The 20,116-nt window shown below is 36.9% G+C and overlaps 2 long non-coding RNA genes across 2 annotated transcripts; one reads left to right on the forward strand and one right to left on the reverse strand.

Moving 5' to 3' along the window:
• The first annotated feature begins 17,216 nt into the window (after positions 1-17,216).
• On the forward strand, positions 17,217-19,059 carry LOC144194335 (uncharacterized). The gene is made up of 3 exons (XR_013325866.1): positions 17,217-17,342; positions 18,248-18,321; positions 18,479-19,059. It is a non-coding gene; the product is annotated as an uncharacterized LOC144194335 (long non-coding RNA).
• Positions 18,848-20,116, reverse strand: LOC144194336 (uncharacterized). Its single transcript, XR_013325867.1, has 2 exons — positions 19,085-20,116; positions 18,848-19,004 (listed from the first exon to the last, which is right to left on the reverse strand). It is a non-coding gene; the product is annotated as an uncharacterized LOC144194336 (long non-coding RNA).

Raw genomic sequence — 20,116 nt, forward strand, 5'->3', positions numbered from 1 at the left:
TATAATTGGTACCAAAAACCTTTTGGGCTGAAAATCAACTTTTCAAATAGGATAATCTCATCTCAACCATTTGCAACCATGTCCAAAAACATATTTCTTCAATGTCTACATTGGCTCTTTTAAGTAGAGTGTCTCAAAGATGATGCCGTTCAAGTCACAGACTAATGCTTTTTCAGTTCTGTGATGATAGTCTTTCTGCTCCCTTCGACTTGACACATCAGTGATGAATTTCGCAAAAAGAGGTCAGTTTTTTTTGGTCTCACCTTTTCTGCTTTGTTATCTGTAGCATTCACGTCGACATGTCTCAAAACTCCATGTCATATATTAATTTAATCTAATTTATTTTAGTTAGTTCAGTTTTGTTAAGAGAGACTTTGCACATTAATAAAAATGGTAACAGATCTTTATACAAAATAGGGAGATTTTTAATCTCAAACCACCAAAAATGTTCATAGTAAGATTAAAAAAAATGTTAGCCATAATTCAATATTATGGAGCAGATTTGCCTTTTACTGTATGCTAGTCAGCTATTCAACACTGTTTAATTTGTCTATCCAAATGCGAATTGCCCACCTAAGTGCTTAATGCAATATCCTGTCATAATCCAAATAAAGAATAAATAATGTCTGATATTTAGAGTTGTTGAATCTTGTATATGAGTGCAGAAAAACAGAGTGAGAAGAGAACGATTAATATTTCATATTTCATACTTCATTGGCAATGGATAAAATGTCCTTTGATGGAGTTGGCGACCTCTAGTATAGGACAAAATAGGCCTCTGAAGACACATAGACAAACGTCTGGCAATGGATGTGAAGTGTGACATAGATTTCACTAGTGAGTGTGCCATGAAGGAAACTTCTTGAGTTCAGTTCCTTCCCAGGCACTGTCCTTGAGCCAAAGTCAATCCTTATATGTCCTTAACCCTATTCCTGGAGGCGTTATAAGGCCTACAGTAAAATATTGCTTGGGTTAACAGATTGCATTTTGTCACCTTGTCACCTATGTCACCTTGTTCTGCCTGTCACTTCTCATCCATGCATTGGTGATTTGCCTTTTACTACCCAGACAGGTGGGAGGAGATTGGGAATTAACTATCCACAGTTACCACTATATATAGTTTTTTTTGGAGGGTCTATTTTTATTATACATTTATTCGGAATATTAGACAAAAAGGGACTAACATTGTTTTATGTGTCAGAAATTATTTCCACTTATTGTGATTCTGAGGCAAATTTTCCATATGCTTCAGAAATTTCAATTATATATTTGTTTAAAAAAATCTCCAGTGCTTTTTCTGCATGTTTTCCTTGCATAATAAGTCACTAATATATTATAATGGGTTTCTTGACACTGCTGGCAAGTCTAACAAGGGCAAGTTTTGTCACTGCAGGACTTTAATGGATTCAGTCGGTGAGTCAGAGCTTCTGCTGTCGTACTCACTGCTGTTCATTCAAACCAGCCACATTGCTTTTTTTATTTTTTATGGAGCGTACAGTACGTGACAGTAATTTCCTTAGCTGCAGTCATTTTTAATGCCAGGAGTTCAGTCTGCTATATACGTACTACTTTCAAACTAGTTGGTACATCTTTCCCCAATGTTGTATTATATTTCATTTATTTTCAGTTTTGCCTGAAGACCTCCAAATATTCAAATTTGACAGATATGTGTTTTATTTATGTACAAACTCAAATGCCTTTAGGTACTTGTGGTGGTTGAACTCCAACGCTTGAAAGACACGTGATGATCATTTAAGTAGGTTTACACTAGCTTTAAGGTGCGGTCTGCATAGCACTTTAGTTTTCATCTATTAGAAACAACCTAACCACTGGTCATATTTGATTTTATTGTGCTCATCAAACTGAATCGGCAATTATGACCACCAAAAAAAATGGATACTGATTGCAAATGGAAGAATTTTCTCACCCTATTCTACTTTATTATATTGTAATCAATTCTCTGTTTAAAATAACAATAAATCAGATTAAACTGTTCAACATCTTAAACTAATAATCTAATATTGAATGCAAAGGAGTACTTTTTTTCTTGTGATTTAGCCATATTATCATAAAGAAAGTACACTCACTTGATTACAATTTTTGAATACTGGGTTTTTGGATTTCAGTTTAGTGGACAGTGTTGTCTACTTCATACATTTTATATGGTATACATTTTTTAATGGATTTTATGCATCAGTTATTTTTGAGAAGGACCAGCCTCTAACAAGAATAATGTTGGAAAAGCAAACATACAGCAGATATTACGTGAGGCAATACTCACTTAAAGCGCAGAGTCCCAATGAAGTGTACAATTTCTAATCCGTATTCAGGCCCATGCAAGCAGGAGATGATGCAATGCTGAGCCAGGAGATGAGATTGCCAAAAACAACTTTAACTAGGCTGTTGAAGAAGCAGCAGCAAGTAAAGCAGGGGTAGCAGTAGCTGGGGAAACATACTAGGGTAGAGAATTAGATGCTAAAATTAGCTTGTAGTCCTATCCACTAGGTTATTGGTTTTTAATATGTTGGAGCATCAACTGCAAAAATTGTGATGGTAGATTGCACCGGATAGAAACAACCAAGCAGGCAAACAAACAGGGAGTCGGTTTGTCTATCATTATTCCTGTACAGGGAATCTGCTATTTGATTGACATGCACTTTCACTCGCAGTACAGCCAGTGCGAGATCGTCTCAGCAATAATGCAGCGTGTAACACTAATGGTGTGTGGAAAGATGCCTGCGGTCACTACCTTAATCTGCTTAGCTCCCAAAAACAGACAATGTAGCTCAAATATCCCAAAACACATGTAACCCATCAGGGAAGACTTTTCTCTTCTCTTTCCCTGACTGCATGTTACAGGGATATAAATTGTCTAATTTATTACTTAAAAGTAACTCACACTTTTGCTGGACAACCACTGAAATAATGGTGACAACACTCAAAAAACGAGTACAAAAAAGCTCATGGCAGAAAGGCCAACTGGGTACTTAGGTTTGGGATGTACCTGCAAAGGGTTACACATTGGGTTCTTTTTAGGGTTTTGGGATCGACACAATCAAAAAATAAGAATAATTCCTTTGGTAATACCGAGAACAAATACATTTGTGTATCTCAACATAGTACTGAAACATTTATATAATACTCACTTTGCCGATAGAACTGTGACTATGTTTACCTGGTGAACAAACACACATCAAGGCTTGCCCTTCCTTTTGCACAAATGCCAATACCCTGGCCGAAGTGCCGCAAACAACCTGCAAGCATGCATTTGCACAGAAGGTATGAGTGACAGTGCTCTATTGACCTAACCTACACTTGGAGATTCTGCAAATAAAGCTACTGAGGTGTTGGAGTTTATGAGCAAAAAAACTCGCGGTGAACTGGCACTGCTGAAGTACTCTCACATTTCTTCATCCCGCGTCACGCTTATCTCAATTTATTGACTTCATATATATGTTGACAGACGCATTTAAAGTACATGCACACATTGCAACTACACTCGTGACAACAATTTTCTTATACCTGCTGTATACTGTCTCCAAACAGTCACAGCATAGTTCAATTTCACAAACTGAGACGCACGTAAATTCCCAGTCATCCCCAATATTCTCTTTGGTTGGAATAATGGAACATGGGAGAGAAAGGGTTATAAACCAATGATCAAGATAAATGACATTACTATGAAGTTAGACATGTTCAAAAGATACTTTAGCCTTGAGCAAGGAGCGGTATAATTTAGAGAGTACTGGATAAACACATTTAGGTTTTGTTTTTTTATGGATGAGGTTCAGAAGTTTCACCTGTACAATCAAAAGCACAGTGCGTTAATCAACAGTATTTGAAAAGTCTTCCATTTTACAGACCTGGAATTTTCCTTCAGGGATTAATAAATTGTTATTTCATTTTACCTCCATGTAGAACAGTACGAACATTAGAATCACTAACCCTCAGCAAAATCGTTCTTATTGAGGCTATAGAGCAACAGTGGAGATGATTATAAAAGTACTTATTTTGTCCTCTACTTTTGTTTACCAGTGTCATGAAGTTTGCAGATAACTTTTGAATCTGCCTTTGCTTTTTCTCCTTGTTCTTGGCTATGTTGCTCTTTGTCAGCACCTCGGAATAATGAGGGCAAGAGAGATGCAGTTTGGTCCATAGTGAGGACAGCTCGCTCAGTGAGTCCCATGAATATTCAGTCCTGCATATGGTGTTCTGCATTAAGATCTACATGTAATTAAAGCTGTTAATTAAGATGCTCAGTTTGAAAAGGTGCCTGATGTTCATGTCAAGAAGTTTCTTGATCTTAGTTCCTTGTTCTGGCTTAACAACAGGATATAATCAAAGGTAGAATAGCCTATAGGAAACCAATGACAAACATGCATGAATGTCTTCATGTCAAATAATTGTCGTGGGCCATTCAGAATGGAGAATATTCAAAAAGTTACTGTTACTCAAAAATCAGTCAAAAACATTTCATCTTTGTCTATAGGCAATAGTGGAACTTACAAACCCTATTTCTTTAATCTTTAGGCTAATTGATGGGTGTGAAAACCAAAAAATCTCTTTTTAAATGGTGCAGTTCCTGAGAAAATTATGTATATATCATGAGGGGACGTCAGGCCCCTGTAGTCCAAAATGTAACCTTGTAGTCTTTGATAACCAAAAATGTGATGTCCACACATGTGGACACCAGGTCATAAGAAGTAAAAAGACACACATTGGCCGCTTTAATTATGCAGCTATACTTTATCTAGGCACTTAGTCTAAATACTAAGGACATACTTAACGTTTAGTTATAATAAAAGGATAAGCCGTGTATTTATTCATATTACATAAAGCAGATAGTTCCCTGGGCCATTAGTTCGTTTGCGTTTACAGATATCTCCCCCCATTAACAGTCACATTTATTTTATATAGTAGATATTAATATTTCATAACAATAGATATCTCATAGTGGGGGAGCTGGGTTCAAATCCAGGCCAGTCCACCTGTATGGAGTTTTCATGTTCTACCTGGGCCTGCATGGGTATTCTCTGGGTACGCCGAAATCAGCTGGGATGGGCTCCAGCACCCTCTGCGACCCTACTGAGGATAAAGCGGTTCCGAAAATGAGATGAGAATAATAGATATTTAATACTTCATATGTATTGAATTATTTGTCTTACTGCAAAAATGCTCTACATGCTTTTCATGAAGCCATATGGTTACACTACACTCTTTTTATGTGGAAGCGCTCTTTTCAAACCCACATTTACTTGATTATTTGATTACTATCCTCATGACATCACTAGCCACTGCAGTGGTCTGTTTTTCCATCAAGCCTTCTAATTATCAACAGTCAAGATGGCCCACTTTTTCTTCTACTTGCTGACTCAAAAACAGGTACTTATAAAATTGGAAGTTTTAAAACTAAGTCAGATTTTTCTTTCAAGACATAATACTAACTCATTCACTTTCTGCATAGACAATGGTTGCAGATGTGGCTTAGGGAAAACCATCACTACATTCTGACTAGTCATCAATCAGTCACAGATTCAATATAACCTTTCACAGTCACATTCACACCATCTTGAGTGGAAATGTGCACCAAACTATGTGGGCTGGAGTTTGGCGAATGTAGTACCATTACACCATGAGTAACTTGACATTTAATACTCACATGAGCAGCAGAAAATTCCTGCTAATAAATGATACAGCCTGAAATAGAATCTCAACATTTCCATTAAAAAGTATGTGATAGGTGTTTGCCGAACTTTAATTGATTTTTGGCAGCTTTTCTGCAAGCCGTCAAGCTTGCATTTATTGACGCTACCCTCTTGCTTTATTTTTCCACATTCCGCAAGTCTTGCTTCAAACCACACTTACACTCGTATTCTTCAGTGGACCAAAACATTACTGTTTGCCGTGGGGAACTTTTTGCAGCCCCACCCTCCGTGACCCTTGTGAGGATACGCGGTTTAGAAAATGGATGAACGAATATTAATAATTATAAAATAGTATTCCTAAAAATAATTTAAAAAAAGATTTTTCCACACCACAAACTGAATCTGGTTTCAAGACAAGGCCAAAATGAATGTTGTGCCTTAGGCGCTACTTATTTTTCCCTCAATTACAGTTGTCAAAACAGCCATGGTTTGTTTGAAGAGTAATGCATTTTTACATCAAATCATAACGATGATTATTGAGAGCTACAAAATGAAGGTTTTAAGAGCTTTTTAGCAGCCAATTAGAGATCTTGTTGTGGAAACGGCATCAAATTTTCCACAACAAAAGCTCAAAGAAAATTATTAACACCACCCACAGATCTGTAATCAGGTTCCCATGCTGTCATAGCTATTATGTCAAGCTGACAAAAATATAAAGATGAATAACTGAGTCCCAGATTGTGTGTCCCAGCTTTACAATGATTGCCAGAAGAAATAGTTCAGAGTATCTCAAATATCTCTTTGTGTATTGGCATCAACATGCCTGAAAGCTTGAATTGTATATTTCAATATATTTTTATTATGAATTTTGTTCATTGCAAAGTGCAGTATATTGTGACCGCTCTATATGGTACTGTCTGAATGCAAATCCCGAATAATCAAGTCATTGATCAGTAGTGTTGCCCCTGTTAGCATGATTGATTAAAAATATCATGGATTTTCTTTTCTCAAAATTTGATGGTTACACTGTTTGTCGACAATGTCCAAATGTGTATGTAATGCAGGCCACCATGTCATTGCTGACAAGTGATAGTATTTTTTTTAAATATTTTTTTTGTTTGTAGAATAAAGCTGGAAAATATCTAATTCATTCATGTTGATCTGCTGGATTTTTTTTTACACATTCTTGCAGTGTAGGATGAACTTTCTAACTGTGATGGTACATTTTTGGCTTTACTTTCACGTAATCTTCCGATGGAAAAATTACGAGCAACAAATGCATTCCTCTCACACATTTGTGCATATTTGTGGTTTCCGCACATCTTCTTGTTTCTCTGATGACATTAGTGGTGACCTGTTGTGATCAGAGGCCATACATCCGTCTCTCACCTTAGCTCAGACACGTTGGTGATATGGTTGATCCCCTGCTTTTCTGTGTTAAAACACACCTCAACGTAACATAATCTCCTGCTGCACTCGGGTTGAAACACCAGCGATCATGATTGCAAACTTGCAAACAAACACAGCGCAGTGAGGCTAAAATCTTCTTTGACATCAATACAACTCTAAGTCGCATTAGACAGGAAATCACAGAAACATTTCCTAAGACACGCACGAGGTATGAAGCAGTTTAGGGCTTTTTTTTGACACATTATAAATCCTTGCTCACAAAAGTTTGATATAGGCTTTCTTTCATTCTTGGTTTACACACTTCACTTCTTGAGTTGATGGTGCTAGAGTCAAACACGTAACCAAGTTTTCACCTCACTGTCACCTTTTAATAATAATAATCCTTGGCTGGTGTATGTTATTCTTCAAATGGCCTGGTTCATTTTTTAGCTCCGTGTTGTTGTTCTGCACTTAATGATGTCATTTTGGCAATGGTTTCCAAGTTACTCTTTGAATACAGAGTTCCATTTTTAAAACCTACTATTAAGCAAGAGGGGAAGTAGTGGTCACTCCCTTTCTATCAATTTTTTTTAAATCATGTAGTTTCTGCAGCTTGCAGCAAGACAATACCAATAATAGTTGGACTTTGTGTTCACAAGAAAAGATAGAGAGTGGGGATTGTGAGCAAAAAGGCAGAAATAAAGCGTTGGCAATGTTGGAGCTCATTCTGAAGGATAAACACACCAGTGCTATTGATTAAAGTATTTTCAACCTTGAGTATACTGGGAATCAACCTCAAACATAACACAGCTATCTACTGGTATCCACACATTCATTCATTTTCTGTGCAATCCTAGAAAGGGTCGCGGGAAATTCGTTGTCCCAGGTGATACCCTGAATTAGTGGTCAGCCAATCGCAGGGCACAAGGAGACAGACAACCATTCACACATAATCACACCTATGGCCAATCAGCCAATCGTGCATGCTTTTGGGTTGTGGGAGTCAACCAGAGTGCCCGGAGAAAACCCACACAAACCCGGGGAGAACATGCAAACTCCACCCTGAAAGGTTCGGACCTGAGACCGAACCCTCAATCGAGCCACTGGGCCGTCATTGTTTGTTCCCTCATCAATAACTTATCAAATCTTTTAAATAAATCAAATTTAAAATCACTTTGGAAAAGCCTGAGTCTGAAATGTCAGTCTTGACCAGTGTATGAACTTCCATTGCCTCCTCCACTATCTTCACAAATGTCACTTGTTGGCCAATCTACAGCATATATAGTTGGACTAGTCAACCGTGGATTTTGTTCCGGTAACAGTTCTAAACAACAGTATCCTGTTCATCATTGCTATGTGGAGCCCTGGGCTGTCAACACATCACCCAGCAAGAATGAATAAATAAGTAATGGTCGTGGGGGGTGTTCTACCTTGACAAAGCCTTGGGGCATCTGAGCAAACTCGAGCTGCCACGGCCTTCCCCTAATCAGCCGCTGTCCATCAACGCTGCCTCAGCTATGCTGCTGACTCGACTCATCTGTAGAATAGGTAGCTTCACACCCGTCTCCTCCATTCCTTCTGCCAGTACCAAGCTGCACATGTCAGTGTACACAAATTAGTTGTGTGCTCCAGGACATCACTTAATTGGCACAAGCCTAGTTTTGCAGCTCCATTTCTTCCTCTTCTGACAATAATAAAAAAGAGCGAGGTGCACACAATGTAGAAGGCTGTTTGGAACTGACCTTGACACACTTCGAGTGTCATTTTTTTTCAATCAAGCACTGAATGACCAACATGCAGTCAGTAGTATTTTATGTCAAATATTTTCCAGTGTTTTACTGAGCAGGTCTATCAAACCCAGTATTAAACAGAATAAAACTAAAGACAAACAAAGAAATAGATAAATTAATAAAAAAAGTAAATGGAGAGTTCTAAAAATTGGTGAAATCTTGAAAACATTTTGTAATGAGAGGAAAATTGACTATCATGAGAAAAGCCATGCAAGCTGGGGGAGAACATGCAAACTCCACAATGGAAGGTCGCGACCTGGGATTGAACCCACAATCTGAAGTCCACGCTGTAACCACCGGGCCGCTTGTTTTTAAACAAATTATACAAATTAAGATTTTTTTGTGTGGGTTTCTTTTAAAATAGAAAGCATGTTAGTGGGACACTGGATTAATTTCCTTTCCCTCAAGATATTCCACACTAGGTACTTAAATTTCATGAGTCCCAATTATAGTGAGCAGGACTATATCTAGCATTTGACTGACTCGCAATCAATCAAGAGGAGAACCCTTGTGACCATTTTCTGAACCTAAAATGATCCTATGAAAATCATTCCAGCAATACAGAAAATGAATAGGATAACTATTTTATATTCATTATTATGAATATAAATATTTAAATAGCTGTATTAATTTGGTTCTCCCCATTAGATATCATCATATACAATCTGCAGCAAAATTCTAATGTTCATAGTCCAGTTCTAAACACCTGTATATTCTAGTCTTTTTTTTCCCATGACGGCGACCTTTAAGAGCATAAGCCGTACATGAATCCCATGTGCTTTAATAAAACTTCTTTCAATTCTACCACTGTAATTGCGTTGTTTTTCAAAAATCAAAGGTTTTAACAATCACATTGATTGTTCCACATGGAAATAATTATCACACATAACTAGTTGTTATTGATTAAAGGAATGGATGTTAAAATAATCTGATAGTAATCATGTTCTCTGCTCTTACTCATACTTCATTCATGCAAGGCTTACTTTACACAATGTTTATTACCGTGAGCAAAAGACCTTCTCAATCTTTTCTCTTTCACTGTCATTACCCGTCTGTTGAGTCAATCATTTCCCATGCTCTTGATAAGAAACAATAAACTGACCCCCTTCCCATCACCCTGAGGTAATTCCTTTGGGAAATGGAGGGGCCTCTGAAAGACAGAGAACAAGTGTTTGCAACACATTGTGTGAGAGTAGGTTAGTGTGAGGGTTTGATTATATTAAGTGTGCGATATTGTGTTTGTGTGTGTATGTGGAATGGCCTGCATGCGGGTGAGTGTGATTGTGCGTGTAAATTTCCTCACAAGTGCCAGTGTGTGATCTGTTTCCAATTAGCCCATTTGTGTTTATGTTGCCTAGAGCCATGACTAATGTCTTCTTGGGCCAGGATGAAGTGGGGATAAAGCCCCAGCTGATGGCCATGAATGGGTTTCCATCTGCTGCAACATCACAATGAAGAACTGGACGGTTGTAGACAGATTAGTGCGACAGGGACTGAAGACGGCGTGCATTAAAGCAAGGACGGTGATATGGGAATTAGTCATTAGGGACAAACAAGGCTTGAGGGCCCACCTTCATAGTTACTGTACATGCTCGATAAAACCATTTGTACATCATGACCACAAACATTAAGCAGCAAAAATTCACACATCACTACACTTTGCGATTTCATCAAATGTATGTATGTGTATATGTATGTGTATATGTATGTGTATATGTATATGTATATGTATATGTATATATATATATGTATATGTATATATATATATATATATATGTATATATATATATATATATATATATATATATATGTATATATATATATATATATATATATATATATATATATATATATATATATATATATATATATATATATATATATATATATATATATATATGAAAACATTATAAAACAATAAACTAAATAGTAATTGAATTGATGTATAAACAACTGCCATTTTAAATCCTGAAGAACAAATGTCAGTAAATTGATGCTCTAAAGCGCTTTATGGATAAACTATCAAATCCATTGCACTTTATTGTTGGGAAAGTATAGAAATCATTCCTATTGTTTTTAGAGAGTAGGTAAGGACTGCAATCTGCAGTATTGGTTTTCAATAGAAAACGGTTGAGAAGGGTGTGCTTGTTAACAACCCTCTATGGTGCATTAAATTCACAAGTTTATTTTCCCAAGTCCAGACCTTCCTTTGTGAAATGTGCATGTTCTCCCTGGGCTTGCGTGGGTTTTCTCTGTGTAGGATCCTCCCACATCCCAAAAATATCCATAGTAGGCTGCTTGGATAGTTTAAATTGCCCTTGGTATGAGTGTGAGTTTGAATAGTTGTGCCCTACGATTGGCGGGCCACCAATTCAGGGTGTCCTCCACCTGATGCCCGTAGTTAGCTGGGATAGGATAAACTCCAGCACCCCAGCAGACCTTGTGCTGATAGCATTTCGGAAAAATAATGAATTAAAAAAAAGGTTCTTCAAATACATTTAAATGAGATTACTGATTCAAACCAAACTGAATATTCTACATGATTCCAGGAAAAGTTACATGCAAGTGTGCGTGAAGGCACGGGTGTGTTTATGCAAGTGTAATAATAAGGTTTGTGAACTCTTCCTATTTGAAGGCGTTCAGAACCCCAGCTGACTCTATAAATACGCTGCGGCACTTTACATAAGCTTGGTTGTCATTAATGTGGCGCACTTACCTCGTATCCAAAACGCGCACATACATGCACACAAACATATGGACAATTGCAGATATTTTTCTTGAAGATACCAATCATGCCTCATAATTGCATGCTCTACTATTAACATAATTGAAGTGTAATTATTAGAGCAGAAATGCCAGGCAACCATGATTATAGGAGTTAAAAAAAAGAAAACAGGAATGACATGAAATTATCCAAACAATTTTTTCCAATGTATTTAACAAATTACAGCAGAAAACAAAATTAAAGACTTACCATTGCAGAAACTGCATTCAACTGGCAATGTGCTGAAAGAAAATATCAAATGTCATACAATGCACCTCCAAAGGAAGACTACGTTACGTACGTGTACTGCACTTTGGCCTTCTACATCAACTGAATTTTGCATGCATTGATGATTCAAAGAAGAAATTTGATTTTTAAAAATGCATAGGTAAAAGGAAACATCAAAAGAGGTGGGGTGGGGCAATCAAATGCCCCCATTATGTGTATGTACATGTATACTGTGTTTCACTTATGTCAGGCGACGGTCCAAATCCTTGCAGAAAATTAATTACCTACTGCCAATCATATGGAGGATTTGTGGAATGTTCCCTCCTCTTCTCCATGTCCGTGAACAAGTACTTTTCCCAAGACATTTTACTTTCAAAACTATTTGCCTTGCATTTCAGGTACCTGCGGGACAAAAAAATTCCAAAATAAATCATATGCGGAGAAAGTCACATCATCACTGTCAGAATCAGTTCATTATATCACATTTAGATTTGGCACTTTGTTTTGTCATTTGCCATTCAGAATATTTTCAAATTCACAGATCACATCACTAGAAATGGTACAACATTGTTGGTGTCAATAAATTGGGATTTTTTTTAATTGAATGTTCTCAGAAAAAGCAACTTGTATCATAATAATGCATTACCTCGAACACTGTTAAATTGAAAAGCTTTGTGAGTTCCCCTGCTTCATTTTATTTAGTAGTGCAACTTCTAGCCATTTCTATTTTCTACATATTTCCGGTTATTTAGGTTTGACTTTTCTTTTCAAGTACAATATTCTTTTCTTTCCCACTGAGCTACATTCTGATTGATTAGTGCTATTATCTAGAAGTGGATGGGATATGCAATAGAAGAAATACATTTTAATAAGATAACTCAAAAACATTTACAGTATATTCACAACTTACTCTGAAGGTATGTGTGCAATAAAATTAATGTTAAAACATGTATTTCACACCTATTGTTACACGGGTATTCATGTAGTATAAGCAGTGCAAACCACCACATTGTAGATGTTTTTAGGGTTGTAAGGATTACAGTGCATCACTTAAAAAAATGGAATATACCAACTGTTCCACTATGTCTTTTTAAATCTTAATTCAGGCTTATTTCTAATCTCCTTATGTTTTGGTGTTTTAAATAATGTCACCATGTTGTTGAGGAAGCATGCATATTAAAAGGCATTGTGGGTATTGTGCCTTGCTAAAATGGAAAACCGACTGACTTATACCTGACTTTGACATTTTAAACCCCACCTAAAGATTTATGATCTATCTAGATTTATTTTCAAACTGATTTTATGTACTATCTAAGAAAAAATTATCAACTTGACGTTTCATTTTCTTTAAGTTGTTTCTCAAATAAACTAACTAATACTTTGAGATAACACAAAGTAGTATCCATAATGAATAAAAGGCACACCCTTTTGCTGTCATTGCTTCTTCATGGTCCTTACATGACATTTCTGTCATTTGACCATAGGTTAAAGAATCCTTAAGTGACAGCATGTCCTCTTCTCCCATCGCTTTTGAAATTCATACCTCATCTTTGTACAGCGTCGAAACATTTGCAGGTCGTATTAAGACTGTCAGTCCATAACTCTACACAATGGCAGATGTGGCTGGAGGCCAAATGTGTATGTATGATACTGTGATATGACTAAGATGAAGTTCAATACAATGCTGCTTTGTGTGTGTGCGTCAGACAGGAATGTGGAACGAAAAGGATGTCCCAGATGCCCTTGACTTGAGTGTTACCCGAGTTTATTTTGATTTTACTGAGCCTCTTCTTTTAGAAAATATCCCCAGCATCAATCTCCCATTCCTTTAACCCTTCTCTTATTCCATATTGATTTCCTTCACACTGAAGTATAAAAAAAAGATAATTAACTGATAATCAAATACAGTTCTGTCTGCTCTCCATACTTGGCCGGGATAGCATCCAGCACCCCCTGTGGCTCTTGTAAGGATAAGCGGTACAACAAAAATGACCCAATGAAAGTAGAAAGGATAAATGTGAACATTAGGATCTGTGGTTACACCATTAATTATTGCCCTGTTTGAATAAGTCATGCCTTTTGTTTTTTTAATTGTTTTTTTAAATTAAAAGGGAAATAGTAACAAAAATAATATGCACACTTCATATACCAGTACAACTCAATCCATATCTCAAATGGTGAACATAACAATATCAATGACTGTGCTAATGACAAAAATATGAATTATAAATTAGATAGTGTACAGATATTGTACATATAATATGTTGCTCAACTCACACAGTGTCTGTCAACCAGGCTGGACAACCATATCCACCCCCTGCAGGATACTCTGACAGCTCCTTCAAAGATGGGCTTTTTACTCCCGCACTGTGTGAGATTTTGCTTGCTTCTTTCTGCCTTAGTTAACAGAGGATACAGCCACAACTGCCAGCCACCATTGAATAGATGCAAACATTAGATAAATTGGTTCAAAAGTTCTTGTTTCCATTTTGTCCAATGTGCAAAAACAGTACAGCATGTAGGAGCGGCACTCTCTGGTGTTATACAAAGCTTTTATTTACCTAAGGCCTTCCGTAGCCTTTGATTAAAGAACTTAGTCTGGGCCTGACAGACACAGGTCTCAGCAAGCTACTCAAGTAGTGGGTTTATCGCACGAGATCGGCTGTTACAACAGAAGGCCAAACAGTTCCAATTTCCAAAGACTCCAAAGACTCTTACATGAGTAATGAAGATAATGATGATTAAAAGAAGAGGTTCAGGAAGATGCGGACACTTCAAATGTTCTCATACTTCAGCTTCTATTTGTTGTTGATACATTTAAGGGGGCGGGTGGTTTGAAGTTCTTTTGAACTCATGTCGGTAAACGAAAATACCTTTTGTCATGCCACATTAGTCTTAATTATGCTTGCTATTTTCATAGCGATATTATCCTAGATTCCAAAATACTATCTTATACTACAAAGTGTAGATCTGAGCTTGTAGCATGGGTGGACTTCATAAAAACAGAGGTAATGAGGTAACTTGTTTTATCACGTTAATCCATGTCCATGACTGTTTCTTTTTCCCAAGGAGCTGGTTGTTAATTACATACATGCATGTACGCTGAAAGGTCTCCTCATATAGAGTAGTTTGTTGCCTTCTCTTCTGCCAGCTCTCAAAATTATATTCATGAGAGAGTTTGACATCTAAGCGAGAGAGTAAAATATCTAAGAGAGAGAGTTTAATATCTAAGTACTATTTAATATCTAAGTACATTTGACCGGCGACCGAAAGTAACCAAAAGACTGGCGACCAAAAGACCAGCGACCAAACATCCGGTCACGCTTTTTGGCCACTGCAGTTTTGGCCGGACAATAAAGTCTTGCAATCGTCTTGCATCAAGACTTTCAGAACTAGTATAAAATGAAGTGTGGCAAATGAGGCTAAGATATTAGATTCAAAGGCAATTATAGGAATCTTAATGGCTCAAAAACAAGACCTAATTTACCGCAATAGAGTAATTCAAGACACTCGTCTTGAATACACTTTGGTAGTACAATCGAATAAACCTCATGCCATATTCATATGGTGTAGATTTTAGACTCTAAAGTTTCTTACACTAATTCAAGAACATACAACTGAATCTAGGGTAATATAGGGCTAAAATAGACTTGGGTTTACACACAGAAATGTTTTTGTAATGAAACACTGCCACCCTCTCCTGGATTAAACAAAAACTGCAAAAAGTGACTTTTTCTAACATCTAATTTCTTATTTGTCACCTTTTACTCTTTCTTCCCTCACATACATTATACATTTGAGTTAAGCAGGCTAATCTATCAGTAAATTCCTTTTGTCACCTCTTTGACCTCACGACTGGGAATTTTAATCACCTCTTTCGTTTCGTATTACAAACGTATCTAGGGGTTTGATCATAATTCCTTTACTGGCCTTTGAGTTATATTGAACAAAAACATTGAGACAAACAAACAAATGCAAAAAACAGCTCAGAAAAATAATAAAATGGAGCCGAATACTTTCCTAATATATACCCTACCAAATGTCACTGGGATCTGCCTAAAAATAAAGGAGGTCATCTAAACATTACAACAGTGTTGGGCCGCCAGGGCCTTCAAGGCCTTCTCTGCTGGCCTAAGAAATATCTGAATCATATATTATATTTTGTCCATCAATACTTATTAAATAATTCCAAATTGTCTGTCAGCCTCCTTTCATTGCTTTTCCTTCTGGTTGCACTACTTCCAGATGTTTTCATATTGAAGCATTTAACCAATCACACTCCAACCATTAATTGTTGCCAGGGTCAGAAATCTGCCCCAAGGCCTTCACAATCAGTTCTGCAGGCTCTGCTGCATTAAATAAGCGTCGATAAGACTGTTTCTTTAATCAATCAGATTTCGAGTTGGCAACATCACAATGCCTTCTCGCAGGCGTAGGGATACATCATCGCTGTCACCAACTATGATTGGCTAGTGATAGAGTGGTTTAGCCAGAGCTACCAAACTGTATCTGGAGCGAGCTGCACAAGCAAATATATTGTTGTGTTGATTTAAAGCCATTTTCAAGACAGAATTTTCAAGAAAAAAAGCTGGACATCATTAAGAAAGGCCAGACAACTCCAAAGCAAGAAAGCCTGTCACAACCGGGAACGAACATTTTCAGCACTAAATCGAACTAAAACATAAGCCAGAAATACGACAGGCGTCGCTAGAAAATGCACGGACCGCCGCTGCATGACTACTAGTATGCTTCAGAAAGGGGAAAAATAAGTCTAGCCGATCATGATTCAGAATTTTAATTGTGCTGAACCATGACTTCTTCTTCAACAACCTTAGCATGTTACAACGTGTAAACTGGAACCTGCTTTTTCTAGCTTGTTTACAATGGCTACATAACACATTTGCCACGCCAGCAAGGCCTTCCAAAGAGCATGTACGGTGCAAATAATCTCCTGGCCACACTTTTGGCACGCCTCGATCCCACCTCCATGCCACCTGTGCTTCGAGTGTTTAGGGAGAACAGCCTTTCTCGTATTTGCAGCACAACTAGCTGCTACTTTTGCAAGTACTACCATATTCATTTGAGGATAACGCACAAAATTTTGCACCTGTCTAACTTGTAAATATGTGGGTTTTTTTTCTGTATCTGCACTCCCCCTTCTTGCTACTGTCACAATAAAATTTCCCGAATACGGGATGAATGAAGTTATCCAATCCCAAAAAAAACTGAAGCAAAGTGAACTGAATAAATGTCAATGATAATGTTTTAGCATACTATTTATATCTCTAACATCACATCTACATCTTTTTACATCACTAATGAGCTGTGAAGTAGCATCATTTAACATCGCCGCCCTATTACACACTGCTCTATGATGTGGTTATAGTCTGTACGTACTGTGCCAAGGCCAAATGGGTGATTTTGTGGTTTAAAAACAACGCTCAATGACATAGTTTCAAGAATGTTACACATCCTAATTCTCACTCTCTTATTCAGTAAAAATATGGCAGGTCCTATATCGAGAAGGTATTTTATTTTATTTTTTTAAATGTTATCACGTCATCAGAAATGCAAGCAACAACAGAATAGAACGCCTATGCATAGCATGAAAGCAGCTCATTCTGGGTTTAAAATTGTTTTGTATTTGACATTTTTTTTGTGCGTGAGGCCAGGGCACCTCATAAATGGTAAAAAAAAACCTTTACTTGTATAAATGCATCAGAGCGTGTTGACATTGTCATTTACCTACTGATGACACATCAGGAGCATCTCATTTTCTGAATCGCTTTATCCACATTAGGGCCACAGGGTGAGCTGGAGTCTATCCCAGCTGACTCAGGGCCACAGGCCGGGGACAACCTGAATCGGTGGCCAGTCGATCGCAGGGCACAAGGAGACGGCCAACCTAGGGGCTATTTAGTGACCAATCAGCCTACTATGCATGTTTTTGGAAACCGGAGTACCCGGAGGAAACCCACACATGTCCGGAGAGAACATGCAAACGCGACAGAGGTGGACGTGACCTGGATTTGAACCCAGTACCCTAGAGCTGCGAGGCCGATGCGCTAAGCACTCGCCACACCAGACCGCCATAGTGGAGTCAGTCTCCCACAAAATATATGGGAATTGAGCCAACAAACTTTGTTTTGGGGACGGCTATACCTCTGAGCCCTCACATTAGATTGCAAGACTGTAAGAGTCTAATTTAGTTCTTGAGAAATTATTGTGACCATTTTAATGTATTTTTGTCAAATGGTCTATCATTTTAAGGACACTTGCTGTAGTATTTAATAGCACCTTTTAACTGAGGCGTCGTTTCCATTAAACAATACCTCTTCAGAAATAGCTCTCGATAATATAGAAAATGCATGGACGCTATGCGACAAACTATACCAGTTTTTTTTTTAGATTTGTCATCTTTTGTTTTCCAGAATTGACGACCATACTCCAAAAATTGAGTTCTATTATTCCAGCAACCTTCAACCACATAGTAGTGATACTGATGGTAAGATACCAATTCTTTCTGTATATCTGATCAACAATGGTTAACATAGTTACCAGGAGCTTACATTCATGATAGCTTGTTGTGTGTTTGCTGCTTTTTGCTATTTTTTAATTTTCTAAAATCTGTTTATACATGTCTTGAATTTTTTTTATTGCAGATTATGGCGAGAGGCCCCTGTTTTACACACATGATAAAGAGAATTTTGATTCCCCAAACCTTGAGGATGAATGTTACTAAAGCACTCATCAGATCAGTGTGACCAAAGATTCCATTATTGTTACTCACCTTCTGGTAATAAAATATCAGCAATAATTATAATTTTGACTCTCATAAACTGACCGGAATAGGATTTAGTGCAATATGCAACCTAATATAATTGTTTTGAATGCCTTGTGATGTAATAATAAGAGTACTTGAGGATTTTTTTTAATTAAAGAAATCACACCCAGGAACCAGGAAAAAAATCCGAAAATAAATATTTCACTTCCTACATGTTAAATTGATACAATGTCTTGAATAACAGATATTGAATTTATATGACAGATATGTACATACCTTTTATTTAACCACCACAGCAGTGAATATTCTGTCTAGATGCTCGCTGTACAAAGTCACTTCATGATTACCACAGACGATTTTCTTTATTTTCAGGAATTACCTGTTAGGGGCTTTGTGGCCATATCCTTTTAAAAAAAAATCCAGTATTTAGAAACATTCCTTTAAATATACATATATATATATATATATATATATATATATATACCTTCAAATGATCTCTTACAAATAGATGTTAGTGAAAGGATGTAGAATGTTGTTATTTGTCCCCACTGCAGAACAAGAGTGCTGTGCTAGTCATTCTTCGGTTTAACTTCTCTTCTAAATAACCATTGCAGAAAACATCCTTATGGTAACATAGGTACTGGGAAAAAGGCATGTTTTGAAAAGAATGACAAATCGTGCACATGTTCCAGTACATAACAGACTACCAGTGATAGCATATGAAGGGCAGAGGGCAATTATTGATCAAAACGCTATATCATCATTCAATCACACTCTTAGTAACATCATCACCTAGCATAATTCAAATGTTTTGGACATGATAGAGAAAGATCCCAGTAAATTATGAAAAAGAGGCACTAGTAGTGGAGGACTCTGCTCCTGTGTATCTGCTGCACACAGGGCCTGTTGTATCTTATTCTAATTGTTTTTCTGTCCCTATTCTCTAAATATGAAGTCTTGCTGACATCCTCCTGTATATTCATTCAATTCATGTTCTTATAAAACTTCTAAGATGTGATACTTGGATTTTTGGAACACAATAGTGAAGCACAATATCGAAGTTTTAAGTGTCAACACAGGATGTCAAGTATACGTTAAGTGCTATGCATACAATGCTTAACATTAACTTGACTGTTTCATCCTTTACTGTTACTACAGTTGTTTATGTTGGTTGTGTCCTTTATCACAAAATGACTTTCATGTCACATAAAACCAACTCGTGCATGGAAATGCATTATGCTGGATTCTAGTTAAGTCAATCAGGTCTGTCAATGCAAGAAGGGTTATTTCTTCATACATACTCCAAATGTACAATGTCACAGGACACATACATATATACATATATACATACATATGTATATATGCTTATATACATGTACATATGTATATATGCTTATATATATGTACATATGTATATATGCTTATATACATGTACATATGTATATATGCTTATATATATGTACATATGTATATATGCTTATATATGTACATATGTATATATGCTCATATATAGCAT

The sequence above is a fragment of the Stigmatopora nigra genome, chromosome 3 (genome assembly GCF_051989575.1).
Source record: "Stigmatopora nigra isolate UIUO_SnigA chromosome 3, RoL_Snig_1.1, whole genome shotgun sequence".
NCBI lineage: Eukaryota > Metazoa > Chordata > Actinopteri > Syngnathiformes > Syngnathidae > Stigmatopora > Stigmatopora nigra.